This window comes from Hyla sarda, chromosome 3 (genome assembly GCF_029499605.1).
Source record: "Hyla sarda isolate aHylSar1 chromosome 3, aHylSar1.hap1, whole genome shotgun sequence".
In the NCBI taxonomy this organism is placed as follows: Eukaryota; Metazoa; Chordata; class Amphibia; order Anura; family Hylidae; genus Hyla; species Hyla sarda.
This window is the reverse complement of record NC_079191.1, coordinates 178179737-178193559: the sequence shown is the minus strand read 5'-3', so window position 1 is coordinate 178193559 and position 13823 is coordinate 178179737. Positions and strand designations below refer to the sequence as shown.

Genomic DNA, 13823 nt, shown 5'->3' with positions numbered 1-13823 from the left:
TTATTGGGGTTAAATCTTTTATGTCTAATCAGTTTGAAGAGACAATCTATGCTGATCTTACAGCAGGAGTTATATTTCAAGGTATGCCCACAGTTTTTAGAGGCATTTAAAAAAATAACTGTAATCTGATTGGCTCCTATAGGTAACCACTCCTCTGTTTGATAAATCTCCCCATATGGGGTTTTTCCTTTAGGAAATTCGTCAGATGGCCATAACTTAAAGAGTACCTGTTATCAACATTTTAAACTCCCCCCTCCCTATTCCCCACCCTGATAACTTTTGCTCCTGCCTTAATTCTTTACATTTTTCTCTTTTTATAAAAAATAAAAACCACCACACCTTATCTTCCCGCTTTCTTCAGCTCACACTGAGTGCGCTTCGGTGGATGGGAGGGGGCGTTCCCCGGCAGGTGCAACGTCAACTGAAGCTGTTCTGGGTGAACATCCGCCCTCACACTAGGGAGCACAGCATAGAAGAGACAGCCAATTGCTGCAGGCTATTCTCCTTCCTTCCTCTCTGCATGTGTATCAGAGCAGACCTGCAGCTATTGGCTGCATGCAACGTTCGCTCTGTCCTGCATGATTGACAGGGCAGAGAGCTAACGCTGTGTAGCGCTGATGACCCACTCACACTTCCTGACTTTGGTCTCATGCCCAGCCAGGATGAGACCAATGTCAGGTCTCGTGCAGAGTCTGAATATGGACAGCACTAGGAGGTAGACCCCTAGTGGCTGGATATTCAGAGTAAAAAATAAAAAAAAATAAAATAAAATAAAATATAATATATATATATAATATATATATATATATATATATATATATATATATATATATATATTATTTAAATATAAAATTATGAAGCATATTACAAATATGCTTCTTATAAGAAGAGGAATAGAGATGAGCAAACTTACAGTAAATTCGATACGTCACAAACTTCTCAGCTCGGCGGTTGCTGACTTTTCCTGCATAAATTAGTTCAGCTTTCCGGTGCTCCTGTGGGCTGGAAAAGGTGGATACATTCCTAGGAAAGAGTCTGCTAGGACTGTATCCACCTTTTCCAGCCCACGGAAGCACCTGAAAGCTGAACTAATTTATGCAGGAAAAGTCAGCAACCGCCGAGCTGAGAAGTTTGTGACGAATCAAATTTACTGTAAGTTCGCTCATCTCTAAAGAGGAACAATATAAAATTAACTTTAATGACAATGCCCATTTAATTTTACCTATGTGATGGACAGGATTATACAGTCGGTGGGGTACTCCAGTGAAAGACAATATTTTTTTTTAATCAACTGGTGCCAGAACGTTAAGCAGATTTGTAAACTACTTCTATAAAAAAAAATCATAATCATTCCAGTACTTAGCTGCTTTATGCTACAGAGGAAGTTCTTTTCTTTTTAAATTTCTTTTCTGTCTGTCCACAGTGCTCTCTGCTGATACCTCTGTCTGTCTCAGGAGCCGTCCAGAGCAAGAGCAAATCCCCAAAGCAAACCTATCCTGCTCTACAGTTCCTGAGACAGACAGATGTCAGCAGAGAGCACTGTGGTCAGACAGGAAAGAAATTTAAAAAGAAAAGAACTTCCTCTGTAGCATACAGCAGCTGATAAGTACTGGAAGGATTAAAAAAATTTTAATAGAAGTAATTTACAAATCTGTTTAAAAAGTGGTTTTCCGGGCAAAAACATCTTATCCCCTATCGAAAGGGCTGTCCGGGCATGCTGGGAGTTGTAGTTTTGCAACAGCTGGAGGCACCCTGGTTGGGAACCACTGGTATAGTATATGGTACAACATTTCAGGAGTTGAAGGATTGGTTGGATAAATAGCTGCCAATGCATTGCCAGTATTTTTAATATAAAAATGCGGGCAGGGTGGCCAAAATAGCGGCCAGGTGGCACCCCTCTGTACAGCACTGTGGAATATGTTAGTGCTATAAATGCATATACAGCTGACTATACACTGGGGATATCAGGAGTCTGCATCTTACCACAGGCCCCATAGCAGCAGCGCAGTAAGAATTTCACATTTTATTATAATTATTTTATTTATTGTAGGCATGCATGCCTCTCAGAGAGCCGGGGAGTCATGCAGGGATAAGTTGTTTTCTGCTGGACTACCCCTTTAGTATGTGCAGCTAGGGGCAGAGACACAATGCTCAGTTACTCAGAACTTGTCATTTCCCTAAAAAGGTTAATGCAGTGTTTCCCAGCCAGGGTGCCTCCAGCTGTTGGGAAACTACAACTCCCAGCATGCCTGGACCGCTTTTGGCTATCCAGGCATGCTGGCAGTTGTAGTTTTGCAACAGCTGGGGGCACCCCAGTTGGGATACACTGGGTTAATGGGTGGCACTACTCTTGTGGCATTGTGAAAGAACTTTGAATCCACTAGCACAAAGTTGCATACACACAGGTCAGCTATATCACCACTGACAGGCGAACAATATTGATTATGTAGCCAGTGGCTGTCAATGAGGTAGGCTATATTAGGTAACAGGTAGTTCTTAAAATTGACACGTAAAAATAGGCAAGTACCAAAATGTGATGTTCGATGACTAGGTCAGAGCATTTCCAAAAGACCAGATCTCGTGGGGTGTCCCCAGTATGCAGTGGATAGTACCTATAGAAGTGCTCCAAGGAAAGACAGCGGGTCCTGGGTGCATGATGCTTCCTTATGTGCATGGGGAGTGAAGACTAGCCTAGTCCAAACCCACAGAAGAATTAATGTGCCACATGTTACCGAAACAGTAAATGCCGACTATGATAGAACAGTTTCAGAGCACACAGGGCATCAGAGCTTGCTAGTTATAGTGCCCATGCTGATCTCAATTCACCACTGAAAGGGGACATTTGGGCAGCCTGGTGTGTGTCACATAGCTGGTGAAGAGAGGCTTCATGGGAAGAGGGTAAGCTGGGGAATCAGTAACACTCTGAACGGTTCTGCTTGGAAACCTGGCACTAAAGTGGATTTTACGCCTAGCTTCCATTCATCTGGCACATTTGCCCTCTAGTCACAGGCGCTAAACCAAAATAAAAACTAAAAAAAACAAAACTAAAAAAAAAACTATTTACACATACAAATTTAAGGAAAAGTTGTCAAAAACCTGTGGGGTGTTAAGGCTCACTATAACCCTTGTTACGTTCCTTGAGGGGTGTAGTTTCCAAAATAGTATGCCATGTGTTTTTTTTTTTTTTGCTGTTCTGGCACCATAGGGGCTTCCTAAATGTGACATGCCCCCCAAAAACCATTTCAGAAAAACTCACTCTCCAAAATCCCACTGTCGCTCCTTCCCTTCTAAGCCCTCTACTGCGCCCTCCGAACACTTGACATACACATCCTTACTCAAGAGGCATTGGGTTACAAATTTTAGGAAGATTTCTCTCCTTTTACCCCTTGTAAAAATTTTAAAATTTGGTCTACAAGAAGATGCAAGTGTAAAAAATTAAGATTTTGAATTTTCTCCTTCAATTTGCTGCTATTCCTGTGTAAGACCTAAAGGGTTAACCATCATCAGGTGGGCGATGCATACCCTGGGGGTGGTGATCCCGAGGGGTCAGGTGGGCGATGCATACCCTGGGGGTGGTGATCCCGAGGGGTCAGGTGGGCGATGCATACCCTGGGGGTGGTGATCCCGAGGGGTCAGGTGGGCGATGCATACCCTGGGGGTGGTGATCCCGAGGGGTCAGGTGGGCGATGCATACCCTGGGGGTGGTGATCCCGAGGGGTCAGGTGGGCGATGCATACCCTGGGGGTGGTGATCCCGAGGGGTCAGGTGGGCGATGCATACCCTGGGGGTGGGGATCCCGAGGGGTCAGGTGGGCGATGCATACCCTAGGGTGGGGATCCCGAGGGGTCAGGTGGGCGATGCATACCCTAGGGTGGTGATCGATGCATACACTAGGGTGGTGATCCCGAGGGGTCAGGTGGGCGATGCATACCCTGGGTTGGTGATCCCGAGGGGTCAGGTGGGCAATGCATACCCTAGGGTGGTGATCGATGCATACACTAGGGTGGTGATCCCGAGGGGTCAGGTGGGCGATGCATACCCTGGGGGTGGTGATCCCGAGGGGTCAGGTGGGCGATGCATACCCTGGGGGTGGTGATCTCGAGGGGTCAGGTGGGCGATGCATACCCTGGGTTGGTGATCCCGAGGGGTCAGGTGGGCGATGCATAGCCTGGGGGTGGTGATCCCGAGGGGTCAGGTGGGCGATGCATAGCCTGGGGGTGGTGATCCCGGGAGCAGGTGGCATTTCCGGGGTACACACCCTATGGAAGGTCCTAAATAATCCAATAAACGAGACTGCAGCATGGAGACCGCGGACCATCCTTTCCTCCCGCATCCCATATAACCGCAGGAAACTTTACACTCAGAGTAACGGGACCATCAGGCACAACGAACCGTCCGCCAGCAGGGATCACCTTCCCAGACTCAGCGCTATGGCGGCCGCCGCATCCATCACAAGGCGGAGCTGCCAGTGAAGAAGGGGCTCGGTGTGCGCGGATGATGGCTGCTCCAGCACACAGGCCGGCACCGACCACACCCGGGAACTGCGAGCCGCTGACAGCCGCGCCCGTAACGCTGCAGTGTGTACGAGACGCCCCGCATAAACATGACAGGATGTGCCGTCCCCGGGATGATAAATACACAGGCAGCCTATATGAACCGGCGTCACCCACACATACACCCGTACCCCACACAAACCCGCCCACACCATAACCCACCAGCAATAACGGTGTGAGCGCCAACCCCGGAGATCCCGCCTGTCATTGCCCCTTTACCTGCTCTCAATCCCAGAGCTTCTGAAGAGAGTGGAAGATGGCCGACCCTCCTCCTTTCCGCAGTACTTACGTCATCGCGCAGCTGCGTTAAATTCCTGACTCCGGAGCTCAAGACGTGCCAGGCGGGGAGGTAAGCGCACGCGCAGTAGAAGCGAGAGCTCAGTGTCACCTGACTTATCAGACCATGTCACGTGACAAGCCGTCAACGGTATAAGGGCAGCAACCTCTGTGTGTGTATGTACAGATTTTCCCAAAAGTCTAGAAAAAGGATATAGTAAATAAGGGGACTTTGTGTGTGCAGCTATTGAGGAAGCCTGCGCCAATGTCACCATGGTTGTCCTATGACCTTGGCAAGGGCTCATTCACAGTGTAGTACCTTGTGCCCTACAATGTGTATAACACATACTGTTCTGCAGTATAGTAAAGGGGTACTCCGGTGGAATATTTTTTATTTATTTTTTATAAATCAACTGGTGCCAGAAAGTTAAACAGATTTGTAAATTAATTCTATTTAAAAATCTTAATCCTTCCAGTACTTATTAGCTGGTGAATACTACAGAGGAAATTCTTTTCTTTTTGGAACACAGAGCTCTCTGCTGACATCTCTGTCCATTTTAAGAACTGTCCAGAGTAGGAGAAAATCCCCATAGAAAACATATGCTGCTCTGGACAGTTCCTAAAATGGACAGAGATGTCAGCAGAGAGCACTGTGCTCGTGATGTCAGCAGAGAGCACTGTGTTCCAAAAAGAAAAGAATTTCCTCTGTAGTATTCAGCAGCTAATAAGTACTGGAAGGATTAAGATTTTTTTCATAGAAGTAACTTACAAATCTGTTGAACTTTCTGGCACCAGTTGATAAAAAATAAAAAGTTTTCCACCAGAGTACCCCTTTAAGTACCTCCGAGGTGTGGAATGTAGCAAACCCTATGGGGAAGTCTGTGGGCCGGTCTTATGGATCTCCGTCACACACAACCATAATGTTGCCATGTATGTCATAGAAGCCCTTCTAATAACATCTTATTCCTTATAGCAGTGTTTCCCAACCAGGGGGCCTCCAGTTGTTGCAAAACTACAACTCACAGCATGCCCAGGCAGCCGAAGGCTGCCTGGGAATGCTGGGAGTTGTAGTTTTGCAACAGCTGGAGGCACCCTGGTTGGGAAATACCGCCTTATAAAGTGATACGGTGGCTTGCGTATGTCCAGGGACCCCTGAGCCGTCCTGGGATGGATCACCGGATGTGACAAAGCTGGATCTATCCAATCGGCTGAAATGAGATCCTGTGCTGAACCTATAGACAACTGGTCTCCAAATTGTGACCCTCCAGATGTTGGCTGTCAGGGCATGCTGGGAGTTTTAGTTTTGTGACATCCGGGGGTCCACAGTTTGGAGACCACTGCTATAGAGCATTTGTTATTCTACTGGTGCCTGAATGGCAATTCAGTGAGATCACGTGAACCCCACCTTAAATATTCTGCAGGGCTGTGTAAGGAACAGAGGTGAAATAAAAAAAATAAAAAGTAATTTAACAATTTTTTTTTCTTTTTTACACCATTCACCTTGCGGTCACACTAGGCTAGGTTCAGACTACGGAATTTCTGCCGGAATTTTCGCTTTGAAATTTCCGGCAGAAATTCCGCTTACTATAATGCATAGTGTAGTGAATGGTTTTCCGTTCACAAATTGGAATTCGGAATTTGTGAAGCGGAAAGTCCGGATGAAAAATCTGCTAGAAAATTTCCGCCTGAAGAAAGGGGTTGCTCTTTCTTCAGGTGGAAATCCTAGCGGAACACATAGCAGTCTATAGGAGACTGCAGTGTCCGCGCGGTCCTAGCGCCGACTAATTCAGTCGACGCAGGCGGAACTCGGAATCTCCGGGCGGAAATTTTCTGCCCGGAGATTCCGTAGTCTGAACCTAGTCTGACACCCCCGATCATCTGAGGGATAGGAGCAAGGTCGCAGTGCTGCGATCTCCTCCTATCCCCTACTATTGGTCAGAACTGATTCTGACCAATGGCAGCGCAGGAAAGTGGGTTGCCATGGTAATCCCCCGTCCTGCCCACCCCTGGATGTCTTGGGGAACGTGGGGAGAAGATGGAGGCCGGTACCTGTAGGAGAAGATGCCTGTGGACCGATCGTCGCTGGAGTCAGGCAGAGGTAGGGAAACGACGGTTGGGAGGGGGGGGGGCGGGGAAGGAAGGGGGCAGTAAGCGATATTTACTGCTGCCCTTCCTAGTGGGTGCCAAACTGCAACTCCCAGCATGCCCAGACAGCCAAAGGCTGTCTGGGCATGCTGGGAGTTGTAGTTTTGCAGCATCTGGAGGGTCACAGTTTGGAGACCACTGTTACAGTGGTGCCCAAACGGTAGCCCTCCAGATGTTGCCAAACTACAACTCTCAGCATGCCTAGACTGCCCAGGCATGCTGGGAGTTGTAGTTCTGTAACATCTGTCCCTTCAGATTTTACAATTTTCATGAAATTTTTTGAAAATTGCTGCTCTACTTTGAAGCCCTCCAATTTTTTCAAGTTAAAATCCTGTTAAAATATGTCCATTTTATGATGCCAACATAAAGTGGACATATTGTATTTGTGAATCAATATAAAATTTATTTGGAATATCCATTTTCCTTATAAGTAGAGAGCTTCAAAGTTAGAAAAATGCAACATTTTCTAAATTTTCATGAAATTTGGGATGCAATTAACGCCAAAAATTTACCACCAAAATAAAGTAGAATATGTCCTTAAGGTGAAAAAGGGCTGCGTCCTTAAGGGGTTAAATTTTCTGACCACTATAACTTTTTTTGTTTTTTTTTCGTTTACAAGGCTCTATGAGGGCTCATTGTTTGCACTGTGATATGTAATTTTTTTTATTGGTATCATTACGGTATTTATCAGCCTTTTTGATTGCTTTTTACTTTATTTTTTCTGGGTATGATGTGATTTTTAAAAAAAAGCGACTCTGGGGTTTGGTATTTTTTTAACATTTACGCCGTTCAATGTACGGGATGAATAATGTTTTATTTTAATAGTTCGGACAATTACGCAGCCGGTTATACCAAATATGTTTATTTTTGTTATGTTTACATATTTTTTTAATGGAATTTAGGAAAAGGGGGTTGATTTAACCACTTAAGGATGCAGGGTGTACCCGTCCGCTCCCGTTCCCGGGTCCTTAAGAACTCAGGGCGTACCCGCACGCCCATGGGAATTGCGGTCCCCGCTGCCAACACATCCCGTATCAACGCCAGGGGGGTCCTGAGACTCCCCATGTCGGCATGGCCGCAAATGGCCAGCCGGTCAATTCAGACCTGTGATCTGCGGCGATTCTGTGTCATACAGGTCTCTGGTGACCTGGAAAATAAGGAGGATCGATACGCCTGAAGGGATAGCAGTGAGGTGGCAAGGGTGCTACCTCTCCTATCCGGGCTATTGGTCGGACAGAAGCAACCGACCAATAACAGATCGGGGGTGGGGGGGGGGAGGTTTAAAGTTCAATTTCCCCACTCTGCCCACCAATGGGTGTCTGGGCAGAGCAGGGGAGCGTAGGAGAAGCGGGTGGCGGCGGTTACCGGGCGCAGGCGCAGCAGCGATCCAGGTGGGCAACGTCAGAAAACTGCAGCGGTGGAGTGATCTGGGCAGCGGTGGAGTGATCTGGGCAGCGGCGGTGATCCGGCGAGTGGCCTCAAACATCTGGAGGACCACAGACCACTGTACATCTTTATCCCTTGTAACAATTCCAAAAATGGCTCTACAAGAACATGCGGGGTGTAAAAAATGAAGATCTTGAAATTTCTCCTTCACTTTGCTGCTATTCCTGTGAAACACCTAAAGGGTTGACACACTTACTGAATGTCATTTTGAATACTTTGAGGGGTGCAGTTTCTATAATGGGGTCATTTATGGGGTATTTCTCACAGAAAAGGGCCCTCAAATCCACCTCAAACTTAACTAGTCCCAGAAAAATTCAGATTTTTAATTTTTCATGAACATTTTAAAAATATATGCTATGCTTTGAAGCTCTCTAAATGTCTTCAAGTAAAACCATGTCAACTTTATGATGCCAACATAAAGTACAGATTGTATGTGTGAATCAATATATAAATGTATTTATTATGTCCATTTTCCTTACAAGCAGAAAAATTCGAAGTTTTCAGAAAATTTTGGGATTTTTCACCAAGAAAAGATGCAAGTAACGACGAAAATGTACCACTATGTTAAAGTAGAGTATGTCCCGAAAAAGCAAACAAGCAATCTTGGAATCAGAATAAAAGGTAAAAGCATCTCAGAGTTATTAATGCATAAATTGACAGTGGTCAGAATTGCAAAAAAGGTGAAAATGGGCTGAGTCCTTAAGGGGTTAAACTTTTAATATGGAAGGAGTTAATGGGTGTTTTTTTTTTTAACTTTTATTCAACTTCTTTAACACTATTAGAAGGAATCATTAGATTCCTCATACAGATCAATGTAAACCATAGAACAGTGTTTCTCAAGCCTCCCCCAACAGGTCATGTTTTCTGGATTTCCTTAGTCTTTAACAGGTGATATAATTGTGGTCAGTGAATCAGGCATCAACACAATTATATCACCTGTGAAAGACTTAGGAAATCCTGAAAACATCATCTGTTGGGGGTCTTGAGGACCGTGCTTGAGAAACACTGCCATAGAACTACATTGATCTGTGTGCTCTGCACTCGATTGATAAAGCCTGGTCCAGCCAGGCTCTATCAATTACAGAGCCTCAGCAGCCACAGGAGGAGAGGTAAGCCCTCCTACCTCAGCAGTGGATCGCTCTACCACGATTGCGCTCCAGAGGGGCGATCCACCCCAGTGGACCACCAGGGACTGTTTAAAAGACCCTTTAAACACGACAATCTAAAAGGGTAATAGCCGGTCGCGGCATGTCTGCTATTATCGGAGGCCCTCAGCTACTGGAATTAGCTGGGGGCCACTGTGTATGGTGCGGACTCGAGTCAGGAGATGTGTATACATGTCCTTGGTAGTTTACAGGTTAAAAGGGGTTTCAGGGGCTATATGAGTGCTCATTTTTTGCGCCGTGGTCTGTAGTTTTTATGGGACTTTTTGTTTGCTTTTTATAAAAAAAATGTTATGGTATATAAAGTGACAAAAAAATGCACATTTTTGCACTTTGGTGTTCTTTTACGTGTACGCCATCGATCATTCGGCTTAGCTAACCTTATATTTTATTAGTTCGGACATTTACGCATGCAGCGGTACCACACACGATTATTTTTATTTTTCATTATTTTATTAAAAAAATGGGAAAAGGGGGATGACACACACTTTTATTATGGAAGGAGTTAATTCACTTTTATAAACTTTTTTTTTTAGCCCCCATAGGGGGCTATACCATGCAATCTTTTGATTGCATATACTGTTCAATGCTATGCCATAGCATAATACAGCCTGTATGGCTGGCTGGGAGCATCATACCACTGATCGGATGGCATGGAGGCAGCTAAGAGCCATCCTCTCAGCTGATCGGGACATCGCGGTTTCACCGTGATGGTCTCGATCAGCTCTACTGAGTTGCCAGGATACTTTTCCTTTGCTTTAGATGCCGCAATCAACTTTCGTTGCTGCTTCTAAAGGGTTAATGCTTGGCATCGGCCCAATTGGCGGTATCTGACATTAACCCTGGGTCCTGGCTGCTGATAGCACTCAGGACCCACCGGGTTTGAAGCGTGCTCAGCTCGTGAACCCTGGTCAGACAGCTATCACGCCCCCCCCCCGTAGGCTTGCATTGAGGGGCGGAGCGTAATGTCACACGGGGGCGGAGGTGTGACGTCACACGCCGCCGGCCTTGTGGTCGTCCGTAATCAGACCCGGAGCGAACACGCTCCGGGGACTGATTATAAACGGGGTGCCGCGTGCAAGATCCCGGGGGTCCCCAGCAGCGGGACTCCCGCGATCAAGCATCTTATCCCCTATCCTTTGGATAGGGGATAAGATGTCTAAGCACCGGAGAACCCCTTTAAGTGTCTGCACCTCCCCCCATTCTCTGCCAGATCTTTGTTGCCCCAGAGCCTTCGAAAAAGCATTTGTTGTTTAGCCTTGCCATGTTCCAGACCCTTGCATTCCGTGACCGGACCTTGCTGCCTGCCTATTGACCTTCTGCTACGTTCCTGTCTACGCACCTGTGTCCTGCTATTCTGACCACGTCTTGCCTATCGCTCCTGTGCCTCGCATCACCTCAGCCGCCTGTGTGGTTGAGTCGTGCCAGGTGTAGCGACCTGGGTGCCGCCTGCCACAGCAAGACCATCCTGCTTTGCGGCGGGCTCTGGTGAAAACCATTGGCACCTTAGACTCCGCTCCCTGGCACAGCCCACGTAATCTGCTACACAGGTCCAGTGGATCCACTACCTCCAGAGTGTCCTGCCAACTGCCGTAAGTCCTTACACACTCTTTAAACCAGAGTAACGGGACCAGGGCTGCATCCTTAAGGACTGGGACGTAAGGGCGCACCTGTACGCCATGCATCCTTAACAGGTTAAAGAAGAGAAGGCCTATTCAGGGGAAAAAGAAATGTGATCCAAAAGGACACATCAACACTAATGTGGTAGGGGTCAGCATGGGGCAATTTAAGGCATACTGATTGTTTTGTTTTTTTTTTGTTTTTTTTTAAGTACAGGGTGGGCCATTTATATGGATACACCTTAATAAAATGGGAATGGTTGGTGATATTAACTTCCTGTTTAGTATATGTGAGGGGGGGGAAACTTTTCAAGATGGGTGGTGACCATGGCGGCCATTTTGAAGTTGGCCATTTTGAATCCAACTTTAGTTTTTTCAATAGGAAGAGGGTCATGTGACACATCAAACTTATTGGGAATTTCACAAGAAAAACAATGATATGGTTGGTTTTAACTTAACTTTATTCTTTCATGAGTTATTTACAAGTTTCTGACCACTTATAAAATGTGTTCAATGTGCTGCCCATTGTGTTGGATTGTCAATGCAATCCTCTTCTCCCACTCTTCACACACTGATAGCAACACCACTGGAGAAATGCTAGCACAGGCTTCCAGTATCCATAGTTTCAGGTGCTGCACCTCTCGTATCTTCACAGCATAGACAATTGCCTTCAGATGACCCCAAAGATAAAAGTCTAAGGGGGTCAGATCGGGAGACTTTGGGGGCCATTCAACTTGCCCACGACGACCAATCCACTTTCCAGGAAACTGTTCATCTAGGAATGCTCGGACCTGACACCTCGGAATGTCTCAATTTTAACATCAGTGTTGAGGGATAGCCAATGTCATTGTATACATCTACAACAGTAGTGCACCCATATTCCTGTATTGTATTATTCTAATTGTTACACATCCACACCGTCTATCTGGTGTAAGATTCTATTATGGCACTTGTAGTCCGCTGCAGGCATCCTCCATTGTATGCATTTTTATGCTGGGGATCGCCCCTAGCAACGGACTACAAGGGCAGGATCTGCTCTCCCAGTATAAATGCACAACCGCATTTGGGGTTGAGCACCCCCAGCCATTTGAGACCACGTTTTCTGTTGTTTGTTTACATTTTATACTTGGAGGTGTGTAAACTCCATAGTTAATGCACCTTGAATATCTTCTAGGCAGCATTAGGGTAGCACCTGTGAGGCCATGCACCTATATTAGCCAACTCAGGTGGGGCTTGCACCATTCACATAAAAGTTTGCCACATCACTGAACGAAATCTTCTGCGTAAACTGAGGGTCCTGTTCCAATTTTTGTTTTGCCCATTCTGCAGCACCTGAAACTACGGATACTGGAAGCCTGTGCTAGCATTTCTCCTGCGGTGTTGCTATCAGTGTGTGAAGAGTGGGAGAAGAGGGTTGCATTGACAATCCAACACAATGGGCAGCACACTGAACACATTTTATAAGTGGTCAGAAACTTGTAAATAACTCATGAAAGAATAAAGTTAGGTTAAAACCAAGCATTTCATTGTTTTTTGTGAAATTCCCAATAAGTTTGATGTGTCACATGACCCTCTTCCTATTGAAAAAACAAAAGTTGGATTCAAAATGGCCGACTTCAAAACGGCTGCCATGGTCACCACCCATCTTCCCCCTCACATATACTAATGTACCACAAACAGGAAGTTAGTATCACCAACCATTCCCATTTTATTAAGGTGTATCCATACAAATGGCCCACCCGGTAGTATAATAAAACAATATCTACATTAAGATGTGTTTCTATTAATTGCATTGACCCACAGAATAAAGGGTTAATGTCAGTGTCCAGCGTGAAATTAAATACCCCCTAAGCTGCAAAATTACATTTTTCTTTTCAATTTCCCCCCACAAAAACCTTTTTTTTTTTTTTTTTGCTTTGTTGTACATATGGCCCTGTGTATGGAAAAATAAGAGTTATGTTTCTTCTAAGGAAAGTCTGTAATTACTCACCGGTAATTTTATTTCCTCGTAGTCATAACAGCACCACCAGAGAGATGGACTCCTTCCCTTGAGACAGGAAGAGTAGAAAAGGAAGAGCCCTTCTCTCCTATGCCTCAAGAGATACTGAAAACTAAAAAAAAAAAAAAAAGCCTTTCCACTGGATAGTCGACAACAAATTATAATAACTATGTACTAACCCACATGCCCTGGTGCTGTCTTGACTACGAGGAAACATAATTGCCAGCTTTCTACCTTATCATAACAGCACCGCCAGAGAGAATACAAGAGACGACCAAAGGGTGGGATGACAGCCTGCAGTATTAAAAGACATAAAAGAAGAAGAGCCAGCATTTAGTCTATAGTGTTGAAAGAAAGTATGCGGAGACAACCAAGTGTCCCCCCTGCAAATTTGGTCAAATGAGCCTCCCCTCACTTGGCCCAAGAAGATGCAATGAGCTTGGGTTGAGTGAGCTGTTAGGGTACGATCATACGTTCTGGCCCGTTAATCGTATCTGTCGCAATCCCACTGAAAACAGGATGCTGATATATGCTGTTAATGGGAACAGCGGACCCAATTCACTTCCATTGCAGAACAGAGTTACTATTTTAAAAGCACAACATTCCCCATCATGAGTCCACT

General features: G+C 45.6%; 1 protein-coding gene and 1 long non-coding RNA gene across 2 annotated transcripts in view; one reads left to right on the top strand and one right to left on the bottom strand.

Moving 5' to 3' along the window:
* The window catches only part of AP2M1 (adaptor related protein complex 2 subunit mu 1), a gene marked incomplete in the record, with an annotated part of 35696 nt that extends 30789 nt beyond the window's left edge, over positions 1-4907 (bottom strand). The window contains 1 exon segment of the mRNA XM_056565612.1: positions 4773-4907.
* LOC130361922 (uncharacterized) lies at positions 4857-13333 on the top strand. Its single transcript, XR_008891203.1, has 3 exons — positions 4857-5006; positions 8903-9041; positions 13215-13333. It is a non-coding gene; the product is annotated as an uncharacterized LOC130361922 (long non-coding RNA).
* The last annotated feature ends 490 nt before the right edge of the window (positions 13334-13823 follow it).